The 24858-nt window shown below is 37.1% G+C and overlaps 1 protein-coding gene across 1 annotated transcript in view; it reads left to right on the top strand.

Annotated features, from left to right (window-relative positions):
• The first annotated feature begins 418 nt into the window (after positions 1-418).
• The window catches only part of LOC113061413 (uncharacterized protein KIAA0355-like), a 47755-nt gene continuing 23315 nt past the window's right edge, over positions 419-24858 (top strand). Inside the window, exon 1 of the mRNA XM_026230497.1 lies at positions 419-546. The gene's annotated coding sequence lies outside the window, so the exon portion shown is untranslated. The remainder of the gene's footprint in view (positions 547-24858) is intronic.

Here is a 24858-nt window from a genome sequence, read left to right as displayed (position 1 = left end):
ACTTAAGTAATTTGATGCTTTTATTAATAAAATTAAATTAAATAAGCATTTTTCTCAAATATAATACATACATACATAAATTAAGAATAAAACTACATGTTCGATAAATGATCACCGCTATAATTAAATAAATAAAATGAAAATAAATGGCAGATAACTTCTAAAAACTTTGTACGTAGGCTACATAATAATAATGGATTATGATTATTATTAGCTATTATACATATATGAACAAAACCTAAGTATGAATAGTATGCAACAATACAATACACCATTTATTTAGCGGAAAATATACTTTAATTCCAATGCCAATTTCATTTTATTTTTTAAGTGCACGCTTTCTACGGTGTGGTCGGACGCGCGCGTCACCTTTCGTGCACGCTCGCGCCTGTGCTTTGAGGACGCGCGCTCGGAAGACGCACTACGTCGTTTCCGCTCTACACAGACAGGAGGGTGGGGACAAACAGCTGGTAAGCGATGCCGTGATCCGAGCTCCGATCGGGCTTATTTCCACACCGATGAACGCCTTTCCCGGAGCCACTACAGGTAACGTTAGGACCCGAGTCCGTTACTCCCCGCAGTCCCGGAGAAGCCGCCAGCGCGTGTGTTTTGACGTTTTGAGGTGTTTTTTTCCCAATCCGTGTCAACGAGAGGTGCTAACGGCTAACTCAGATTAGCTTCATAAACACTGATGATTTTTTGTAGAATCGTTTGAAGCGTGATTCTGTTCCTGTTAAAGGAGTGAAACGATGGCAGTCTGACATTAAAGTGGTGTTTCGGTCTCATGAAGCGGTTTTGGTTGATCTGAATCTGCTTTGAGCCGTTAAACCTCATAAAATCTGCTGCAGTCGGACTGTTTGATCTTAATTACTTCAATTATCGGCGTAATTAAATCACACTGGGACTGGAGACCCTTCAACGCCTTTGAAAAAGCAGTGATATGATTCACTGGAGCCCTTTAACACCCTAATGACAGCGGACGGGGGTCATACACACCCAAAGCCATGTCATTTGGGATGGTTCAGTGTTTTTCTGGGTGTCGGAGTTTCGGACACTTCTAGATTTGAGTTGAAATGAACCATCTTGTGTGTCAGATAAATGCAACATGTATTCAGTCATCGTAATCAGGTCATCTCGGGCTCTATTGGGAGTTTATCACAGGGTAACCGGTCCTGACTGTTAGTTTTGGTGGGGCTTGGTTTTGTTTTCGCTGGAATGAGTGTTCAGGAGATCTCAGTCTGGTTTATGTCAGTGCATTTTGTGTGTCCGGAGGATCCAGATTCCTGTAGTGGTTCTAGTGGCTGTAGCTCTCAGAATATTTTGGGATATTTATACTCTTCTGCACACCAGTGTAACTCTGTACGTAGGTTAAATTACACTGTGCAGTCTTGAGTTAGATGTATTTGTCGCCCCGTGAAAGCAAAGGGTTGCTGGAACATTTCAGCTGTATTTTTATTGGATTTAATCTAAATGTTTTGGGGGTTTTTTAGCAGTGGGTTTGATTTCAGGACCCAAATTTGGTTATCACAATCAAATTTGGAAATGTAACCATTTTTTTTAATTTTATATATATATATATATATATATATATATATATATATATATATATATATATATTAATCCAGTATTGCATCACACAGTGTATATTGCAATAGCAGATTTTAATTACCAGCTTTTTAATTGGATATACAAGTATGTTGAACTTTATCTGCATGAATACAATATACTCAGGTAAAATATATCACACACACATATAGAAATCTCAACTGCTAATATGTTAAATATGACTATAAGACATAAAGATATTATAAACATTAACATAATGGTTTTCTGTAAAGCTGCTTTAAAACAATGTGTATTGTAAAAAATGTATACATATAAATTGAACTTGACTTGGCCTGTGCAAAGTAATGTAAGTGAATGTCTGGTTTCTTTTATTGCGTGTATTGTTGGTTGTGGTTTTTAAAGGGTGTCATACACAGCCAAGATGTTTCTTCATCAGATTTGGAGAAATTCATCATTCTGTCGCTTGCTCACCAATGGATCCTCTGCAGTGAATGGGTGCCGTCAGAATGAGAGTCTTGAGAAGACAAAAGCTGTGTGTTTGTTAGAAACAAATCCAACATTAAGGTCTAAATTTACTAGAAACGGTTGCTTCCGGCCTAAAAACAAGCTCAACATCCATTTGTTTAGAGCTGTTTTGTCTTGTAAACCATGCTTGATCTATGTCAGACCAGACCGCTTCTTCACTTGAGAAAGCAATATTATGGACAGAGAATCTGTGTTTCAGCTGGAAACAATAGTTTGAAGTTAAATCATTTTAATGCTGGATTTGTTTCAGCTTTTGTCTTCTCTAGATGTTAACTGCTGGACTGGAGTGCTGTGGATTACTGCAATGTTTTTATCAGCTGTTTGGACTCTCATACTGACGGCACCCATTCCTCCAAAGCATCCATTGGTGAACAATCGACTGAATGCTAAATTTCATCCTAACTTTTTACATTTTTGGGTGAACTGTTCCTTTAAAGATGAGGGCATGTCATGCAACCTGTCCGTGTTGACTTCTGTTTTGACTGGCTTCTACCAAGTGACAAGACGAGTTTATGATTTGATGTACATTTGAAGTCAACAACTAAAGATATGTAAAGCATTTCTCCTCCTTTTTAAAAGCTGATAAACTTGTATTTTGCACAAGCTGCATTGTTATCTATAGTATGCGAGCGTAAAAAAACAGCATTTTAACACTGCGTGATTGCGATCCTAATTGTTAGTTCCACGTTCTTCACCCTGGATTCTGCAGAAGCCTGTGATTAGTTTGTTAGATGTCTGTGAGAGCAGGTCAATTACTCTCTTCTGCATTAACCTCATTGTGTTTTGCAGCTATGGTTTTCGTTAAACCCTCTTTTGAAAAGCGGTGCGAGCAGACGGCTGGCCCCTCTGAGCTATTGTAGCCCGACTCTAGAATGAGACTCGCTGGCAATGGCTTCTCTGAGTTCATGTGGAATGTATTTCCTGTTTGGGTCCCTTCAGTTTGGGAATGAAAGAAAAAGCATGACTCTCTGCTTAACGGATGCTGCAGCAGTGCTAGTTAATTAAAGTCCTTTTCTCATGATGCCCGGAACATTTCGGGTTAAAAAAAATTGTTTTTTTTATCTGACCTGTTGACAATGCAGGAATATTTTTATAGGCTTTGTAGGTTTTGCACTGTGTTTGAAATAGATTTGACCTATTCATGCATTTGGGAGGCTGGAAAAGAAACCTTTTTGTATTTGTCTGTTATCGAAATGAGTCAAATCTGTGAGAATTATGGTTTGAGCGTTTGAATTGCTTTGCATTTGTTCACAACGATTTAAAAAATGTCTTAAAAATTCACCCTTTTATAAATTAAGGCCTTAAAAAGTTAAATCTTGGCTTTAAATGTTGCATACACTGCAAAAACAAGTTTTTTTTAGTCGTCTTTTAATATGATTTAATATTCTTAAATCACACACGTTTAACTAATGTGAAAAATGGAGATATTAAGTCTTGTTTTCTGAGAAATTGAACAAAATGAAGTGAGTGTATGCTTGACTCAAGAACAGATATCAGTTTGAATTATAAACTCACTTCATTTTGATCAGTTTCTCAGAAAACAAGACTTCTCTCATTTCCCAACACAAGTAGATGTATCTTGATTTTTAGAGTCTTAAGATATTTGCGCTGGAGAACAAGACAAAAACACTAAGGAAGGACAGCACTTTTTGGTATTTCCAAAAAAGTAAGTAAGGTATGTTGGAAGTTGTGTTTGTAGACATTGAAGTTTTGCTAGTACAACACATTATGCGCTTCTTAGACATTTAGAACATATTGTTTCCTTCAAATTGTTGGTTAAACGTACTTTCAAAGCCCACAGAAGCCGGTGTTGGCATTTCTGTATGTTTCTAGATGTTATGTGTCCTGTGAAACACAATCACGTCTGTTTCTTTATTAGACCAGCGTTTGGAATATGAGCAGCGGTGTTGGCTAATACTGTTGCTATGGAAATAATGCTCATGTCGTCCGCGGACAGCTGAATACGCTGTTTTCATGAAGTTTCAGTTCTTCTCAGAATAATTCTTTACGAAATAGTGATGTTTGCTCTTATGACAGTCTGTGAATGTAGAATCGGTTTTTCTTTGCTTTCTAGTTCAGAGGGAAGTTTCAAGGTTGCCTGCATTTAGGTTTGGATTTAACGCGAGCCCAAGGTCTGTGTGTGTGTGTGTGTGTGTGTGTGTGTGTGTGTGTGTGCTGGCCGGGACGGCAGGCTGAAAGATATCCCCCTAACAAAGCATTCCAGTGTTGTTGGGAATATGCTGCATTCTCTTGCTGACTGCTATTGCAGTTTAGAATGTCACAATGGAATCTTTTCATGGGGGATGGGTGTGTGTGTGTGTGTGTGTGTGTGTGCGTGTTTCTAACACAAGTCAGATTAGCCGTTCTCACTCTCCATGGTTTTTCTTTTTTTCTTGAGTACTAAAGTTTTGTCTGAAGCAGAACTTAAGTAGCTTAATCTTTTTAGAGAAGTTTGTCTAAAAGTTTACACTCTTTAAATAGTGCTAAAGAATTAATGAGCTTTCAGAGTGAAAGTTAAACTCTTAACTGTTGCAATTAAAGCTTCAAGTTCTGTTGTTTTGGTCTTTATCCTCTTTCACACTGTACGTTGGAATCGGAAAATTGCTGGAGAATTTCCGGATCACCTTATGTGTGTTTGTAAAGATGTCCTGGGATTGATGCTGTGCTCGATCCAGGGGTTGGGGACCGAGTAACATTGCCGGGTTTGAACAAAAGCCAGAACCAGTGCCGTCAAGGGTGTGTTGTAGTGATGATGCACGTTATGAATCTGAGCTCAATCACCAGCTTAAGTGAAGTTAATGTTCCTAGCATTTTTGTCTTGTAAATTACACGTCACATCCTGATGTCACGTGTCTTTACGTGTGGTGTGTGAACGCACGCACATTCTGGTTAATCACTGGCTGTGTGAAAGTGCAAAATCTAGCGACCCGGGAACAACTGCTGGGACACATTACCCATGTATTTTCCAGAATCGTAGTGTGAAAGGGACTTTTGTTAAATTAATCACTTTATGCCAAGTTCACACGATTTTAGCCCCAATTTTCACTCGCTGACAGGTTTTGGCGAAATCGCCATCAAATGCACAAAATCTGAGGCAAATTGGTGCTCGTTCAGGCGAGTGACTTATCAAATTATCAATTTTGTTTTTAGATCTAGCAATCAACGCTCACATAAAATATTGTTTACAATTTGTACTCAAGACTGTTTTTATATAAACTCAGGGATGTAATTGTTTCTACTCCAATTCATTAAAACAAACATTTAAAAGGTGTCATGAAAACTGTTTTTTTACATGTATGTTAAGTAAAAAAAATAAGGAAAAATTTATTTTGTGAAGAAAAGGTTTATACATATTTATCAATTGTTATTTTTAGCTAACTGTTGAGTTTATGGACATTTCCTGCGATAAATGTGACGTTATGTTGACATCTGTTGTTTACAGTTGGGGGTTTGCCCGAAGCGTGAATTTGTATTTAGAAATGCATCGTTGGCAAATAACGATTGCTAGTGGTTGCCTGTTACATTACAGTACATACAATTTCACTTACCACATAAACCGAGAAAGCAGAGATGACTGAGGACGATGGCGAATTATTTTTAGATCCTGAGCACCAGTGACAAACATCTAATCTTGATAAATGTGTGGTATGTACTGCTTCTTCAAAGTATAAACAGAGTACGTGCCATCACAAATCTCGAAAGTGAAAGTGAAACTAAAAAACAATCATGCATTCACAAGAAGTTTCAATGCCAGGCGTAATAGCAGCTCCCTGATGCCCGCAGTTTATGTACAGTATAAATACCCAATGATATAACTGAGAGAGAAAAAGTATTGAAGTGTAGTTTCCTCCCGTCTCGTATTTATTTCCAGTTGGGCTTCTGTATAGATGTTGTTTTCTTTCAGAACATGGTATTGGGACGCGGTGGATTGTGGGGGATATCACGATGAAGGCTCAACACATTCAATAATTACAAAATTATAGAACAGGACTTTGATTTGTTCTCCCTGAATTTGATTGAATCCTAAAAAGCTGGTGTTTGTTGAATACCTGATTGCTGTCATGGATGGAGAGATGGAGATTTGTTACTTCAACCAAAAAATTTAGTTATAAATCATGAATTAAAAACTGAGTAGAGTCCGTTTTGATTGCATGTTGACTTAAATAATAAAATGGAATATTGCCAGTTATTGCAAAAAGTGTTAAATGGATGTTAACTTGTATTTAACCCACTACAATCAGTAGAAACCAGGTTGTGAGATGCAGTTATTTAAACGTAGACTTTTAGCTCAGCATCTTAACACTGTCTGTCATCTCAGATATTTTCTTCAAGTTTTCCTATCAGAAAATCTGCAGCAAGCGGATCAGCCGCCCGTTATCCCCCCGATTAGGGATGTCAACGATTAATCGATGATCGATTAATTGTCGATAAGAGATGCAATCGATTAAGGCTATCGATGGTCGGTTAACCGATTCAATGTTGGGCTGCGTGCGGCTCATGCGCACTCAACACGTGCGAGCGGCTGTGAGTGACGGTGACGATATATAAAAGCATCATCATTCATTCACAATGTACAAATTAAGCTTTTAATGTGATTTAAACTTTAAAGTACATTAAAATAGAAACAACATAAAAGTTATTCAACATTAAATGCAATAGAAATGTAGTTACTAATCATTTCATCAGATAACTGTTTTATATCGTGCGCTTTGCAGGGCTGCGGGACACAGTGACAGGACAGGTAGTCTATTCATTCCTACAACTTGTTAATTCATTCCTACGAATTATTAATGTGGCAATTGTCCATGTTTCATTAATTTTGTTCCCTAAATAACCCATGATTTAAGTGAAATAAGGGAACAAATTAATAAATCGAACGAATTCTTAATTCATGAAATCTTTAATTTCCCTTCCCATGTTTACCACAGTAAGAGATGCGAAAACAGTTATTAAAAGCGAAAGATAATAAAATAAACCTGGGAAATTAGAGGGTTAGACTATAAAGATTTAGGAAAAGAAACAATGCCTAAATATACTGAATTTGTGGAAATTCGTGACCAACCGGCAAACCAGAACAAAGCCGCGTAAATGAAGACTATGGGGTCCAAAAGCATAGTCGCGATCTAACATTTTCCAGTTAACCTAATATTCCTCTAATAAACAAAGCTTTTATACCACACTTGTCATAATCAGATCTTATCATTTCTAAATAAATAATTGCTGGATTCAAAACAGCGATTAATAGGCGCTGTGACCGACACATTCCTGGAGCATTCAGTTTAAATAGACCGTAGTATACCGGTCCACTCTGCTGTTATGCCAAGGACGTTTTTGCTCATATGAAGAGGATCATCTTTTCCGTCTATATGCGAATGCGTGTTAAGTACAAGCCTAGTTTACATTATAAATAATAGTTTAACATTCAAATACATTGCGAATATGGAAACATTTCGATTTGTGCCGAATGAGACATGAGCAATAACCTCCAAATAAATCTGGCCAAAGCCGCGCTCGCTCATCCTCGTGTGCACGCATGCACTGTCACGATCTAATGCGCTGTATGCCGGATTTTTAAAAATCTGACATTTTCTAGGACAGAATCCAGCAGGATCAAATTAATGTGAGCAACTGTGTTTTGGTGCAGCAGCGCCGATGTAGTTCACTTAATGTGCAGCGCAGTCACACGCGCTCCACATTTCGGATAATTTTATACAATAATGTCAGTTGAAAACATTGCAATTGTGCTTTAAAATACAACAACGAGCACCACAAAACCATTTAAAGATGCGCGTTCAGCGTTCTCCGTGCGGGATTGGAAACTGTCAACAAAGTAAAATGACCTCAAAAGTATGGCGCGCTCTCTTCATTTTATCAAATGATCATAATCGCATCTATTCATTTTATAATCCTGCTACTAGCATTTTATTCAGACTAAAACCTCTTTAATTCAAGTGAGAAAGCGTTTTGTGTGTGTGTGTGGCTTTTGCACATCATGTCATACCGCTGACTGCGTGCCTGCAATAGACGCATTTTGCAGTATTATGGTTAACGATTAATCGATTAATTGATCGTTAATTTAAACGACGATCGATCATGGAAATAATCGAAATTTGACATCCCTACCCCCGATGATGTCATCCGAAAAAAAGGTGTTGCAGGAAGGACTCTCGGGTTTTAGCGAGGGTTGAGTTTCGTCCTCTTCACGAGACGACTCTCAGCAGGGCTTTCCTTCACACGCTGCTGTTTTTTCATGAGCCAAAACCAAAGATTTTAAGGAACAAAGAGCACATTCTAAACTCAAAACAAATCTCACTGTTACCAGTTGATCCACGGCAGAATCGGAGCCGGCAGGACTGCTTATAGTAAGCAATGAGCTCATTCAGCATGAATGCAAGGCTCTTTTGTCTTAAGCTTTGTGTCACATTGTTCCAAGTTTGCCAAAGGGCACAAGAGGAAAGTCTACCCTTCAACGGTGTTGGTTAAATTGTTTAGTCATGGATGGTTTTGGACCTATAAATGTATAAGGTAATTAGGTGTCATTTAAGTCAATTAAAAAGCTTGTTCGGCATGCCAGGACCCTTTCAGATTTATATTGATGTTGATGAAAAAGTGGACTTTCACTGGTATTCACTGGAATATCATTATCTTTCCACCTGATATCTGGAGCTGTGATGGGTTTAGGTGCGGTGTTTGGTTTCGGAGGTAGCTAGTCTGAACTCATTTGCTTGTCTACTTTCCCTTGTGACTAATTTCCTGAGGAAGAAACCCCAAGAAGTTTTGTCTCCTTTAATGTTCCTGTGCATCGCTAAAGTTGCTGAAACACCAGACACACAGCGTTTATCGCTCAAACATGTTTTTCCATTTGACCGTCTTACAGTATTTTACCAGGATGTTAACTTACTAGACTGTATTTCTATGTTTTGGGTCTGATACTATTAGTTTGACCATGCCTTTCAAGTCATATACCATGGTATTTTCGTAGAACACCAAAGTACTTAAAACAAAACCTTTAATCATTACGTACTGTAGTCTCACCGTCTGATAGGATCACTGTGTTGTGGTTGGATGTCATGAAGGAAAACATGAATTGGTTTCTTGTTTAATAGCTGTGTCCTAATCAGTCAGAAGTCCTACTGCATAATAGTTCACGGGAATAGTTTGGTTTTATGGTACTTGCATTTTGTGTGCAAAAACCAAATATTATTTTTCACCATAGCAAAAATCAATGTTCGAAGAAAAATGTTTGTGATTTGGATTGCGTAGTTGCATTGTTTTTGAGGTGCTTTGGTGGACAAAATGTAATAATTATAAATTATTAATAGTCAAAATCTCAACCTAGTAACCTTTTCCCATTACATTGTTGCCAATTATTTATTGATTATTGTGAATATCGCTGTAATATAGCGGTTTATATAGATCTAAATAGGGTTTATAGTTGTGTACTTTTACTTTTGGAGGATGTAAAATGTATCACTTACAGACAAATCTGCTTTGATTATTTTTTAGCCTTCACTTCAGCTTCTTGATATGATATCATGATGCATCTCAAGAAGATGTAATGGACATGTTTATTAATTTATCATCAAAACACTGAAAAATAAAGATTTTTTTTCACTTATGTATTTCCTAGTCCAAACAAATACAATTAAAATATTAAAGCTGCAAGCAGCGATGAACGGGCCCTCGCACCCGGGCTCACCGCCATCGTGTGGCTTTAGTAAAAAGGTGAACGTTGAGAAATATGCATTTAAACTCATAAACATAAGTGCAATATATCAAAGTTCATTCCATATGTGTGCCAATCTTCCTGTTGCCAGCAGGTGGCGCTATCTTTATAATGGAATATTGGCCTTCAGATGTGTTCAAGCCAGGACCCTTATCACACATGTGAAGTTTGGGCAAGATCGGACATTTTATGCCTGAGTTATAACATCTTTTATTCCCATGGCGAGACATCGAACTTCGTCATGGCGTCATGGACACGCCTTTTAACAAAAACTCAAGATCTTCACAACTAAACATCACACAGGTCTTTAGATTAGACTGACCACAAAAAAGACATTAATGTCATAAAATTTCTAGGAGTAGTTTGTCACAGTGTAAAATATGTCACTTCCTGTTGCCAATAGGTGGCGCTATGACTATAACTGAATATTGGCATGTAGATCTGTTCAGGTCAAGAGTCTTATCAAACATGTGAAGTTTGGGGCAGATTGGACATTGTATGTCTGAGTTATGGCACAATAATTTTTCATGGCGAATCATAGAAATTTGTCAGGCCGCCACGGACACGCCCTTTAACAAAACCTCAATTCCTTCGCAATTTAACATCACAAAGGGCTTTAGATTACAATGACCAAGTTTGGTGTTGATCTGAATAAATCTATAGGAGGAGTTTGTTAAAATACAACCACTGAAAATGGCAAAAACAACACCAATTTTGCAGGGAAAATTAAAAATAACTGACTTCCTGTTGGGATCCGGATTTCGTACCAAGAGACTTTTTTGTAGGTATTGGAGGGTTACATGTGTGTACCAATTTTTGTACATGTACGTGAAACATAGCTCGAGGCGCACTCCGTTGAAAGTGTATAGGTGGCGCTATAGAGCCCTTCTGCCACACCCGGTGGAATATTGGCCTGCAGATCTGTTCAGGCCAGGACTCTTATCACACATGTGAAGTTTGGGGAAGAACGGACATTTTATGCCTGAGTTATAACATCTTTTATTCCCATGGCGAGACATCGAACTTCGTCGCGGCGCCATGAACACGCCTTTTAACGAAAACTCAAGATCTTCCCAACCGAACATCGCACAGGCCTTTAGATTAGACTGACCACAAAAAAGACATTGATGTCATAAAATGTCTAGGAGTAGTTCGTCTCAGCGTAAAATATGTCACTTCCTGTTGCCAATAGGTGGCGCTATGACTATAACTGAATATGGTCGTGTCAAACTGTTCAGGACAGGAGTCTCATCAAACATGTGAAGTTTGGGGCAGATTGGACATTGTATGTGTGAGTTATAGCAACTTCATTTTTCATGGCGAATCATCGAAATTCGCCAGGCCGCCACGGACACGCCCTTCAACGAAAACTCAAGATCTTCGCAATTTAACATCGCAAAGGCCTTTAGATTAGGCATACCAAATTTGGTGTTGATTTGAAGAACTCTCTAGGAGGAGTTCGTTAAAATACAACATATGGAAATGACCAAAATTACACAAAATATGCTCATAATATTAAAAATAACCGACTTCCTGTTGGGTTTAGAATTTCGCTCCAAGAGTCTTTTTTGTAGGGATTGGTGTGTTACATATGTGTGCCAATTTTCGTGCATGTACGTGAAACATAGCCGGAAGGCTGTTGATTTTCTTGGTATAGGTGGCGCTGTCGAGCCATTTTGCCACACCCTCTTCTGAATCCTATATCAGACGAAAATTTTCACCAGGTTTGACGCGTGTGCAAAGTTTCATGACTTTTTGAGCATGTTAAAGCTCTCAAAAATGCGATTCATTCGGGAGAAGAAGAAGAAGAATAATAATAATAAATATAGCTGCAAGCAGCGATGGCGGGCTCAAGCCACCAATGCCATCGCCACCCCGGTGGCATCAGGTAAACTGTGCCCAGCGGGCACATGCATTCACAATATCCCTCTGGCAGTGAGGTTTTAAAGGATACGCCAGATAAAGGGTTAATCCGAATCATCTAGACTTTAAAATCACATTCACAGAACAATATATATTTAACTTTAGTAACACTTTACAATAAGATTTCATTTCTAAACATTATGTTAATATGAACAATATTTATATAACATTCATTCATGTCAGTTCATTTTCCAAAATTAAACATTAAAACATTGTTTTATTGTGATTTTTTTTTCCAAGCACATTTGACCAATTCCAAACCATATCAATCTTAATAACTACCATTATTTTTCATTTAATCATTTATGAGTGCTATACAATAGTCAAGGAAAGCTGGAAGAGAAAAACTCCTTATATTCATGTGTGCAGAATTATTAGGCTGAGAATTATTAGTTTTCTTTTACAGATGAAATGCGCTAAAAAAGAGTTTTAACTCAAACTGTAAAGTCGAAAATTATGAAATACCCATGATAAATATCAAACACAAATGCAATACAGAAATGGATAAGTTAAGACTTGACCATTGTACAAAAAATGCTGACTGGGTCATGAGGTCAGAAAAGAAGAAGAAAAAAACAGGTCAAGAAGAACTGACAAAAAGAATTGCAAAATAATAAGGAATTAATGTGAAGATTAATTTTTAGTCAATTCTGCAAGACAGACTTTCAGGAAAGGAGGTGGAATAAAAATGAGCTCCTAAATCTTAATCCCGGATTCTGGAAGATATATTCCTCAAACCATCGGACAAGAGGAGGTGCTGCTGGTCCTTCACGAGTCACTCTAATCTGTTCATAAAGCCTATATATAAAGCCTTAATATATAGTATTTCACAATACTTCATGGTATTCTAATTAAATCATTTTTTGGGATCTTAAGTCTCTCAGAGCCGGACACCGAGTAATTCTGGAGACTCCAGGAAAGTGGCAGTTCTGTAAAATGTTGGCGCTGGAGACTAAATGCTCCCTGATAGTTTCACACCTAATTCATTTAACACACACACACACACACACACACACACATTACCCACAGTGACAGAGGGACAGAGTGACATCAGATGTATGATAGTTTTTTAATTTTCTATCATCCATATAGTGTTGTATAGTCATGAAACTATGCATATTTCCTCAGAATGCCTTGTCTTCTATGTGTACATTTTTTTGAAGTGTTTATAAGCAGCACTTTAAAAAAATAAAATACATTTACTGGTTACTTTTTTACTGTTATTTAAAAAAAAATCACCATGACAAAACCAGTCAAGCTATTCAAAATTCATTTGCACCTCTTCTGTAAGATAAATTCTTTAAACAGTGGTAAAAGAGGATGTGGTGCTGATCCTTCAAGAGTCTCTGAAAACCTATCTGTCCATAGAGCCTATAAAGAATTATTCTTAATATACAGTTCACAATACTTCAGCTTGTTTTTCTAATTAAGTGAGGGTCATTTTATCAGTAAAATACATAAAATTCATATTATTTTTCTTTGAAAGATTTCTATAAATGATTTAAATCATACTTGTTTCTACAATAATTATTTAAAAGTAATCCTATAGCTCCCTCTGGTGGCCATTATTGGTACTAAGAATTGCCAGCTTGATTTATAAGTTATGATAGTTTTAATTTTATGCTGGCTCTTGAAAATGATAAAGCTATGAAACTTACTGTGCTTCCTTCAAATGATGACTTCTACGTATATAAAAAATTATGAATAGTTGGAATTAAACATTTTAAAGATATAGTAAAATAACTATTGTATTTTTTTATGTTACTTTAATGAATCGCTATGGCCACACCATTTAAGGTATCCTAAACCCATTCGAAATTTAAAATCTTCAGTATATGGCTTCATGTTAAAACAGTTTGGTGTGAACTACTTGTGTCTTCTTGGAGGAGAATTAATTCATTTACAGGCTGAGTTTATCATAAATCCACAATAACATTTCTGAGTTCTGTATCAATCTGTGTTGTTGTTTGTTTATTTTTATTTTATTTATTTTTCATAGGAAGATAACTGACCCTTTACTGTCCTTTTTAATAAATGTGCTTATAAACCAAGAACAAGCTATTTATAGCTGTATTTATAAACTGCTTACTACTGACTATTAATATTGGGACAAGGCTTTATAAAGCATGAACTGACTATTTACTAATGAGTGCAGTTATTATAAAGTGTTATCAATGCATTTGCTAATGTTAACAAATTAGACATTATTTTATAGTGTTATCAAATCCCTTAAATGATTTGTAAATGTTTTGTAATGATTTTATTGACCTACAAGCATTTGTGAAAGTTCTGCTTGCATTACAGCTTAGTCTTGATCTGTGAGCTGAACAGATTTACTGTTACATCCATGAGATTATGTAAATTCAAATAAATATCATGTCACAGGATGTCAGAGGTCAGTATCAAATTAATTTGAAATTATTATTTGCAGCACAAATAAGGTTTTTTAGGATTTTTAAAAATCCCTAAAACTGTCAAAAAAGGATAAGGCCTAAGATTTCTATGTGAGTGGCTAAATTTATTTGTTTTTATAACTATAATGCATAAACTATAAAATTATACAAAATGTATAAAAAAGTACAACAGTTATTCTTTTCCAATGTTTTTTATTTATTTAAACTTTTTTTTTTTTTTTTTTTTTTTTTTGGATTTACATTTAAAAAAATTAGCCTACTGCATTCATTCTAAACAGCTTGAATAAAACCTGTTAATATTTATTATAGACCACTGTAACTGTGTATAATCTAACAGACAAGTTTATTATGAAAATAAAAGTGTACACCAGATAAATTGGACGATAAAGAAATTGCTAACAATCGTATAATAGAGCATGTTTTAGGTTTTTAGGCGTTTAGATGCAAAAATGGACAAATCAAATGTAAAATAAAATGTAATTGATTTAATTAAATATAGATTAAGTCTTATTAGAGCAAAATAATAAATAAATACGTACACATATTAAAAAAGCAGCCAAGATGAATGAGTTTAATTTTTTATATAGATTAAAATTGAAGACAGAAGCAGCTGGTATATGCGGTCACTTAATATTCAAATCCAGTAGATCCACTTCAGATTTATTTCTTAACAGTTTATGTCCACGTGGCTGTTTTCGTTTATATTCGCCAAGCTATTATGTATTTTGAAATAATCTTGTCCTTGATGTGTTCGTTCGTACGACGAAAGGCAGAATCCTGCAGCTCGAGAGTTACTCTGCCAGTCGCGCTTTCAAATAGTCTTGCACACTTAAACGGGTCACAAACACCTGCATTTAGCTCTTGTGTTATAATGGGTGTATTGTGTGCATTTATGTCAATATTTTATTTTAAAAAGCTCTTAAACAAGAATAAATTCGTTTGTTTTGAACTTGTGACACTGTACGCGCTGATCGGAGGCAGTGATTTCAGATAGGCAGCCGCGAATATTTCATTTTCACACAAACAGTTCAAAAACATCTGAATTTAGCTCTTTGTGTGTTCTAATTGGTGAATTGTGTGATATCGCTTTAATATTTTATTTGTTAAAGCTATAAAACAAAAATAAACTCTTTTTTTCTGAGCTCATCATTCCAGATGCTCATGCTCAGAGCGGTGATTCATCTCTTGTGTTTCTCACGTATCACTGACCACACATCAATTATTAATGAGCCCTGACCTGATAATAATCATATATGTTGGTTTAGCTTGTCAGTGTGAATTAAATCTAAGTATTTATTTGTATTTTAACCGATTTAAAAATGAAACTAAAAGAGAGTCTCCTCCCTTTCAGTCGAATTTCCCTTTAAGGAATTGAACCTGTAGGGGCGCATTTTCTCTCAGACAATGTAAGTCTCAGCACATAATACTCAAACAGAGGGACAGAGTGAGATGAGATGTCTGACAGTTTTTTAATTTTCTGTTATCCATACAGTGTTGTAAAGTCGTGAAACTATCCATATTTACTCAGAATGACTTTTTTTTTGTATGAAAAAAGGTTTTGAAGTGTTTGGAATTTAAAAATGCAGGACAATTAATAATTCCATTTTTACTGTCATTTAAAAAAATCACCACGACAAAACTGTTCAAGCTATCCAAAATCCTTTGGCAATTTAAGTTGTTTAAAATGTTTTGGCATCATGTAGACAAAGTTTGGTGTGTATAGTGTTACTCTCCTCTGAGCAGTATGCATTAATTCACAGCTAAATGTAAAAAACAATCCACATTCAAATCAAAATAGCTGACTTCCTGTTGATCGTAGCTGATGACTGTGAATTAGAAAGTTGTCCGTCTTGATAAGAACAATTTTTGTACCGAGTTTGGTGTCTGTAGCTAAAACTAACCCCCCCACTTTTGACAAAAGGTGGCGCTATAGAGTGCCTCTTCCACGCCCTCTTATGAACTTTTGCCAGTGTCTAGTTATCATAAATACTGATATGTGTTCTGAATTTCATGAAATTCTAAGTATGTTATATGCCTTAAAATCACCTGAGAAGTATTCAAGTTTGACATGTTGCCACGGCAACAATATTTTTAGATATCAATATCCCCCTAGCAGATTAATATAGGCTGTGTTTTAACATTATTCTGAGGAAGTTTGAAGCAAATCGAGTAAAAATAAGATGCTGAATACAAAGCATTTTGAAAATGACACACTTCCTGCTGCCAGTTGGTGGTGCTATAACTTTGACTCCTAATAGTCACATATATGCGATCGACATCATTTAAAGAATAATCTGATGAAGTTTGATTGAAATCAGGAAATGTATGTGGATGGTATTAGACACTTCCTGTTTCTCATTTCTCGCCATAATTTCAACGCCTCGCCACGAGCAAACCGTTTGAGATATCAAAAATCCCCTGGCAATTTTTCATCCCCAGTGCCTTGAGATCATGTTGACCGAGTTTGGCGGCAATCGAGTAAAAAACCTATGACAAGTATTTCAAATTCCAGAGCATACGCTTTTTACATAACTCTAAATAGCTGACTTCCTGTTGGGCGGAGCCTATAACATGCAATACGCAAGTTGTTCGGCACGATGAGATCTATATGTGTACTGAGTTTCATATTAATACGTGCAAGTATGTGTGAGCTATACATCAACATTTATGACTGTGTTCCAGGGGGCGCTGTAGAGCCCCTGTGCCACGCCCGGGTCCCAGCCTCTGCAGGCTGATTAAGGCCACAGATTCCAAAGTGTGCGCAAACTTTCAAGAGTTTTTGAGTATGTTAAGGACCCCAAAAGCCCCCACAACTTTGACGACAAATATGAATAATAAACCCCAAATAGCCAACTTCCTGTTGGGCGGAGCCTATGATATGCAATTCGAAAGTTGTTTGTATTGATGAGTTCTATATGTGTACCGAGTTTCGTGCGTCTACGTGCAAGTATGTATGATATATGGCCCTCAGCATTCCAGGGGGCGCTGTAGAGCCCCTGTGCCACGCCCGTGTATCAGTCTCTGCCCGGCCCTAATGGCCGCAGGTTCCAATGTGTGTGCCAATTTTCAAGACTTTTTAAGCATGTTAAGGGCCCCAAAAGCCCCCGAGACGTTGGAAAAAAAAAATAATAATAATAATAATAATAATAATAAAAAATAATCCTAAGGAAAACAATAGGCCTCTCGCCCTTTGGGCTTGAGCCCTAATAACAATTTAAAATACAGATTTTTTTTCCTGATTATTAAAGGGATGATTAGGTCTCTCTCTCTCTCTCTCTGCCAGACAGCCCCTCCCTACAGTCCACACACACTGTCACAGTCACCAACCCCCTCACACTCCCCCTCCCTCTCCCCCTCCCTTTCCTCACACAGACAGGGTGGCCAGAGTGAGATCATGTCAGTTGAGAAGTCTGACAGTTTTTTAATTTTCTTTTATCCATACAGTGTTGTAAAGTCGTGAAACTATGCATATTTCCTCAGAATGATTTGATCTTTGTATGAAAAAATGCTTTGAAGTGTTTGGAAGCTGCAATTTAAACATACAAGACAATTAATGTTTCCCTTTTTACTGTCATTTCAAAAATTCACCACGACAAAACCGTTCAAGCTAACCAAAATCCGTTCGCAATTTAAGTTCCTCAATGGTTTTTCTTAATGTAGACAAAGTTTGGTGTGTATAGTGTACTTCCCCTGGGAGGAGTATGCATTAATTCACAAAAGAAAATTCCCAAAAATCCATATTCAAGTCAAAATAGCCAACTTCCTGTTGGTCGTAGCTTATGACTGCGAATTAGAAAGTTGTCCGTCTTGATAAGAACAATTTATGTACCAAGTTTGGTGTCTGTAGCTAAAACTAATCCCCCCACTTTTGACAAAAGGTGGCGCTATAGAGTGCCTCTTCCACGCCCTTTTAAAAGCTTTTGCCATGGTCTAGCTATCTTTAATACTGATATCTGTTTCGAGTTTCATGTAAATCTGAGCTAGTTATCTGCCTAAAAATCACCAGAACAGAACATTCAAGTTTGACACGTTGCCATGGCAACACTATATTAGATATAAATATCCCCACGACAGATTGTCTTCGGCCGTGTTTTGTCATTATTCTGATGAAGTTTGAAGCAAATCAAGTAAAAATAAAATGCTGAATTCAAAGCGTTCTGAAAATGATTCACTTCCTGCTGCCAGTTGGTGGCGCTATAACTTTGACTCCTAAAAGTCACATATATACGATCGGTATCATACAACGAACAAACCAATTAAGTTTGATCAAATTCAGCAAATGTATGTGGATGTTATTATACATTTCCTGTTTCTCATTTCTCGCCATAATTTCAACGCCTCGCCACGGGCAAACCGTTCGAGATATCAAAAATCTCTTCGCAATTTAGCATCCCCAATGTCTTGAGATCGTGTTCACCGAGTTTTGAGGTGAACGGGTGGAGTTCCTCAGAGGAGTATATCAAATTCCAGAGCATGTGTTTTTCATAAAACCCTAAATAGCCAACTTCCTGTTGGGCGGAGCTTATGACATGCAGTGTGAAAGTTGTTTGGTTTGATGAGTTATATATATGTACCAAGTTTCATATGTATACGTGCAAGTATGCATGATATATGGCCCTCGGTACTACAGGGGGCGCTGTAGAGCCCCTGTGCCACGCCCTTGTATCAGACTCTGCCCGGCCCTAATGGCCGCAGGTTCCAAGGTGTGTGCCAATTTTCAAGAGTTTTTGAGCATGTTAAGGACCCCAAAAGCCCCCGAAACCTTAGAAAAAAATTAGAAGAATAAAAAAAAAAAAAAAAAAAAAAAAAATAATCCTAAGGAAAACAATAGGGCTCTCGCCCTCCAGGCTTGAGCCCTAATTAAAGCTGCAAGCAGCGATGAACGGGCCCTCGCACCCGGGCTCACCGCCATCGTGTGGCTTTAGTAAAAAGGTGAACGTTGAGAAATATGCATTTAATGTCCTAAATATAAGTGGAATATATCAAAGTATATCCCATATATGTGCCAATCTTACCGTTGCCAGCAGGTGGCGCTATCATTATAATGGAATATTGGCCTTCAGATGTGTTCAGGCCGGGACTCTTATTGAACATGTGAAGTTTGGGGAAGACTGAACATTTTATACTTGAGTTACAACAACTTCTCTTGCTGTGGCAAGATATCAAATTTTGTCATGGCGCCATGGAAACGCCCTTTAACAAAAACTCAAGATCTCCAAAAGTTAACATTGCACAGGCCTTTAGATTAGACTGACCACAAAATATATGTTAATCTCAAAAAAATAATAGGAGTAGTTTGTCGCAGCGTAAAACATGTCACTTCCTGTTGCCAATAGGTGGCGCTATGACTATAACTGAATGTGGGCATGTAGATCTGTTAAGGGCAGAAGTTTTATCTAACATGTGAAGTTTGGGGCAGATTGGACATTGTATGTCTGAGTTACAGCAACTTCCTTTTTCATGGCGAAACATCGAAATTTGTCAGGCCACCATGGACACGCCCTTTAACGAAATCTAAAGATCTTCGCAATTTAACATCGCAAAGGGCTTAAGATTACACTGACCAGGTTTGGTGTTGATCTGAATAAATCTCTAGGAGGAGTTCGTTAAAGTACAACCCCTGAAAATGGCAAAAACAACGCCAGTTTTGCAGAGAAAATTCTAAATAACCGACTTCCTGTTGAGATTCGGATTTCGTACCAAGAGACTTTTTTGTAGGTATTGGTGTGTTACATGTGTATACCGATTTTTGTACATGTACGTGAAACATAGCTCGAGGCGCACTCTGTTGAAAGTGTATAGGTGGTGCTATCGAGCCATTTTGCCACACCTGATGGAATTTTGGCCTTCAGATGTGTTCAGGCCAGGACTCTTATCACACATGTGAAGTTTGGGGAAGATCGGACATTTTATGCCTGAGTTATAACATCTTTTATTTCCATGGCGAGACATCGAACTTCGTGACAGCGCCATGGACACGCCTTTTAACAAAAACTCAAGATCTTCACAACTTAACATCGCACAGGCCTTTAGATTAGACTGACCACAAAAAATACATTGATGTCATAAAATTTCTAGGAGTAGTTCATCGCAGTGTAAAATATGTCACTTCCTGTTGCCAATAGGTGGCGCTATGACTATAACTGAATATGGGCATGTCAATCTGTTCAGGTCAGGAGTCTCATCAAACATGTGAAGTTTGGGGCAGATTGGTCATTGTATGTCTGAGTTATAGCAACTTCCTGTTTCATGGCGAATCATCGAAATTCGTCAGGCCACCACGGACACGCCCATTAATGAAAACTCAAAAGCTTCGCAATTTAACATCGCAAAGGCCTTCAGATTAGGCATACCAAATTTGGTGTTGATCTGAATGAATCTCTAGGAGGAGTTCGTTAAAATACAACGCATGGAAATGACAAAAATGACACAAAATTTGCTCATAATATTAGTAATAACCGACTTCCTGTTGGGTTTCGGATTTTGCTCCAAGATACTTTTTTGTAGGTATTGGAGAGTTACATGTGTATACCGATTTTCATACATGTACATGAAACGTAGCTCGAGGCGCACACCGTTGAACGTGTATAGGTGGCGCTGTTGAGCCATTTTGCCACACCTACTTCTGAAACCCATATCAGACGTAAATTTTCGCCAGTTCTGAGGTGTGTGCAAAGTTTCATGACTTTTCGAGCAGGTTTAGGCCCTCAAAAATGCGATTCATTTTGGAGAAGAAGAATAATAATAATAATAATAATAATAATAATAATAATAATAATAAACGGAGCAATTCCAAGAGGGTCCTCACACCATCGGTGCTCGGGCCCTAATAAACAAAGCAGATACAAGAGGGTCCTCGCACCTCGGTGCTCGGGCCCTAACTATTGTAGTATTTGTTAATATTTGAATCGGCTTTTATTTAGCTTTCTTCCGTTTAGTTGTAGTAATGTTTGGTGATGCAGTACTATTTCAGTTAGGTGCCAAGGCATTTATAGTTTATTTTTAGCTTCATTTAAATTATTGAAAGTGATTTTTAATCATTTCAGCTTCGGTAAACAATCCAAGCAATAGTCCAAACTGAGAGCTGTGAGTAAATATGGCCAGAGCTCATAAAGTCATGGGTTGTTATTATTATTATTATTATGATGGTATCCGGTCCAGTTCGGTTGGGTTTTAAGGAATGTAAAATGTGTTTCGCTTTGGGAAATGTGCAGGAGAAAGCCAGATGAACTGGAGAGAAGGGAAATGTTTTGCACATTTAGAATCAAACATGTTTTTTAACACACAGCCGTCCTCACAGTTTTATATCTGAACGCTGCATTTAGAAACCACACGACCACAGAAACATTTCCATCACAAAAATGTTCTCCGACCCCCAGTGGTGTTTTGATCCACGTCAGTCCTGCTACCGAGCCAAGCGGCAGAGATGGCCATCGTTCCCACAATGCACCACGTGTGTGTGAAACCCGAGCCGTGCTCTCTTTTGGTGTGCGGCTGAAATGGAGCTGTGAGTTGAAGCAGGGGTCTGAGTTCAGGGGTCATACGCTGCTACCGGCCCTGAGGTGTATCTAAAACAAGAATTCTGGAGAGTTTCCATGCTTGACCGCCTCGAGTTGAACAATTGCATTTGTTAAAGGTTGGTCTGGTATTGTTGCAGTCAGATCTGGTTTCACACTGCGTTTTCTTTTCTACTCTTGTTTTTGTTTAACAGGCCCGGCCCTCTACAATCCCTGTAAATCACACGCATATGCAAGTCAGTCTTTACTCTGGGTGACTAACCAGTGTGTGAGTTGGAAGCTGAGTATAAGTGTAGCTAGACGTGTGCTGGTATTCAGTAATGTGATCACTGTAATGAATATGCACAAATGCATTTTGAATATGAATATGAATTTGTAATGCACTTTAAGAATGCGTTCCCCATAAACTGGTAAAAATACACAACACAGCTGTATGCTGTTTAAAAGATGCATGTGCGCTCTGATGGAAACAAGCACGCATGAGAAGCACATGAGGAACTAGTGAGACGTGCTGAATGAAAGCACATTCACTCTCTGACACCAGATGGCGCTAATCTGCAGGAAATTCCGCCCTTACCCTGGAAACCCCATAAATAAAGCAGCTGCACTATTTTATAAAATGTATTTAAATAGACATTCAGATTTGTGGATTTGCTATTGTGTTCATCACAGCGCCAAATGCTGAAATATTTAGAGTTTTTTTGCAATTTAATGTGGACTATAATATGCCCAAGTGTTTTGATTCTTTCTTGTTAATTCACACTTTACATTAGGGCTTCATTAGTTAACAAACTGCCAATAAAAAATTCTTCTAAACATGCAGAGAGTGAGAGAGAGAGCGAGAGAGTCTTACAAACCATGCAGAATTGCTACACTACATGTAAACACTATTATTTGTTATATTTTGCTGTCAAAACAATGGAGTTCATTTAGAATTCTACAGCTTTAAGATCAACCGTGGGCGGAGCTAATGCGCAAACAGCGATCTCATTGGCTGGTGCTCACCTATCATTGTCTCTGGTTTGTTTTCAGCAAATCTGTTTGAATGAGCGATGACAACATGATTAATATTCATGAACCTAGCAGCTCATTAATCCTTGCATATTAGTAGTATTTGTATATAGTATTCATATATTAGTATACAGTAAACTAAAACTAAACTAGCCAATAGTGATTCTGTTGCCAAGGTGTGTGTAGAGAGTCGAGGCTTGTGTTAAAACGTACGGTGTGTGTGTATATATATAATATTTTGGACGATTATAGGCAGTATGTGCTGACATAAGCACACTTGACAGCTGCACGCAGCACATGTGAGGGTACGGGGGTCTCCTCTGTGTGCAACACTTGTGTTGTGTTCGCCTGTTGTCTGTCTTCTGAATGGGAAACTCCAGAAATAATCCCACAGCCGCTCTGGAGTCAGTGTATAAATAGATCCACAGAATGAAATATTATATTGGTCCTTGAGGTGTGGTATGACAAGAAAGTGTAATGCATGTCCTTGTGTTGCTTTATTCTTTATAAAATGAAAAAAAAAGTATGCTATAAATATTTCATTACCATAAGTGAAGGTTGCCACGAATGTAATGCTTAAACAGAGAGGAATTTGTTGCATTAATATTACATTATTTTAGCGCTGTAAAACCCTCTTCAAGAAGTTGCATCTCATCCCCTTCAAACTAAAACTAAATAATTATGCTGGTTTAGTAGTTTTAGTTTAAAGGAAGGATTCAGAGATGCAACTTCTTGGAGAAATACGGTTTTACAGTTCTGATATTTCATAATGTATCTGTTAATATGCAAAATCAGCAATTCCCAAACCTTTTTATTTTTCGCTGTACCCCTTTGACCTAAAGTCTTTATTCATATTTTAAGTTAATGTGTAATTAATTTTCTGAAATCTGTTAAATCACGTGAAATGAAGGTAAACATATATATAAAAAAAATATTTTATTTAGATTTTTATTATTAATATTAATTATATAAATGTTTTTTATTGAAATATTATAAAAAATATATATATATATATATATATATATATATATATATATATATATATATATATATATATATATATATATATAATATTTCAATACAAAAAATAATTTAATATTTTTTATTGACATTTTTTTATTGACATTTTATATTTATTTATTAATTTATTTATTTATTTACTTACGTATTTATTTTAATTTTAAATTATTAGGTTTTTTTACCCCAATTTGGACAACCAATAAAAATCTCTCTTTGAATTCGCTGAATTAATGCAAAATTATATATATATATATATATATATAAGCAAAAGTAGGCAGTGGTTAAATAACTAGTTGATGGTCTTTAGTCATCATCCTCAAAAATTAATGTTTTGTCTAATTTGATTTCTGTAAGAACTAGTTTTTGAAGAGTGTTTTCCAGCAATTTTATTAAACGTGTTTTTGCTCTGGTCAACCAACAAACCAAAACCTGTCTGGAAAACATTATAGGAATTCATCTGAACGTGTTTGTCGGTTTCTCCAGTTTCTCAATATATCCGAGTCTTGCCTCTCGATGCAGGTGTGTTATGTCTGAACGATTAAAAGACGTCCTGATCTTCCCCTGACGAAAGCCGTCCTCTCGGTCTGTGTCTTTGCCCTGATAATGAGCCACCTTTCTGTGCGGAGGGGAACATTCCTGGCTTCATTAGTAACAGATGTGAAGGTCGTTTTCAGAGTGTGTCCTGCGAGAAGAAAGCAGCGCTGAAGTGTGGTTTGGTGTTTTATCCTTCATGTATGACGATAGTTGTTTTGTGTGATCAGCCGTCAGCCCTGAATACAACACAGCAGACGTTAGCTTTAATATAGCAGGACCCTGTGTAGTCAGAAGATATCTTTTTACCTGGAGTGTGAGATTACCATGCCCTTTCACTAATATGGGGGCGATAAAAAGAAGGCTGCATTTGTTTGATCAAAAATGATTAGTTTAAAATGTTTTCCATGGGAATATCTGTTAACATGTCATTTATTTCTGTGATGCACAGCTGTATTTTCAGCATCATTCCTCAATCATTTCTGGGTGATTGTTTGTTGATGGCTCATCTGTAGAGCGATACTAGTATTGTCTTTTGTCGGTACAATAAGAAGCTGCACTTACAGAGGAAGTTCTGCACTTTATTTAGCACGAGACCTTCAGCACAGATGATCCATCATCACAA

This window comes from Carassius auratus, chromosome 43 (assembly GCF_003368295.1).
Source record: "Carassius auratus strain Wakin chromosome 43, ASM336829v1, whole genome shotgun sequence".
Lineage (NCBI taxonomy): Eukaryota > Metazoa > Chordata > Actinopteri > Cypriniformes > Cyprinidae > Carassius > Carassius auratus.
This window is presented reverse-complemented; position numbering and strand designations above follow the sequence as displayed.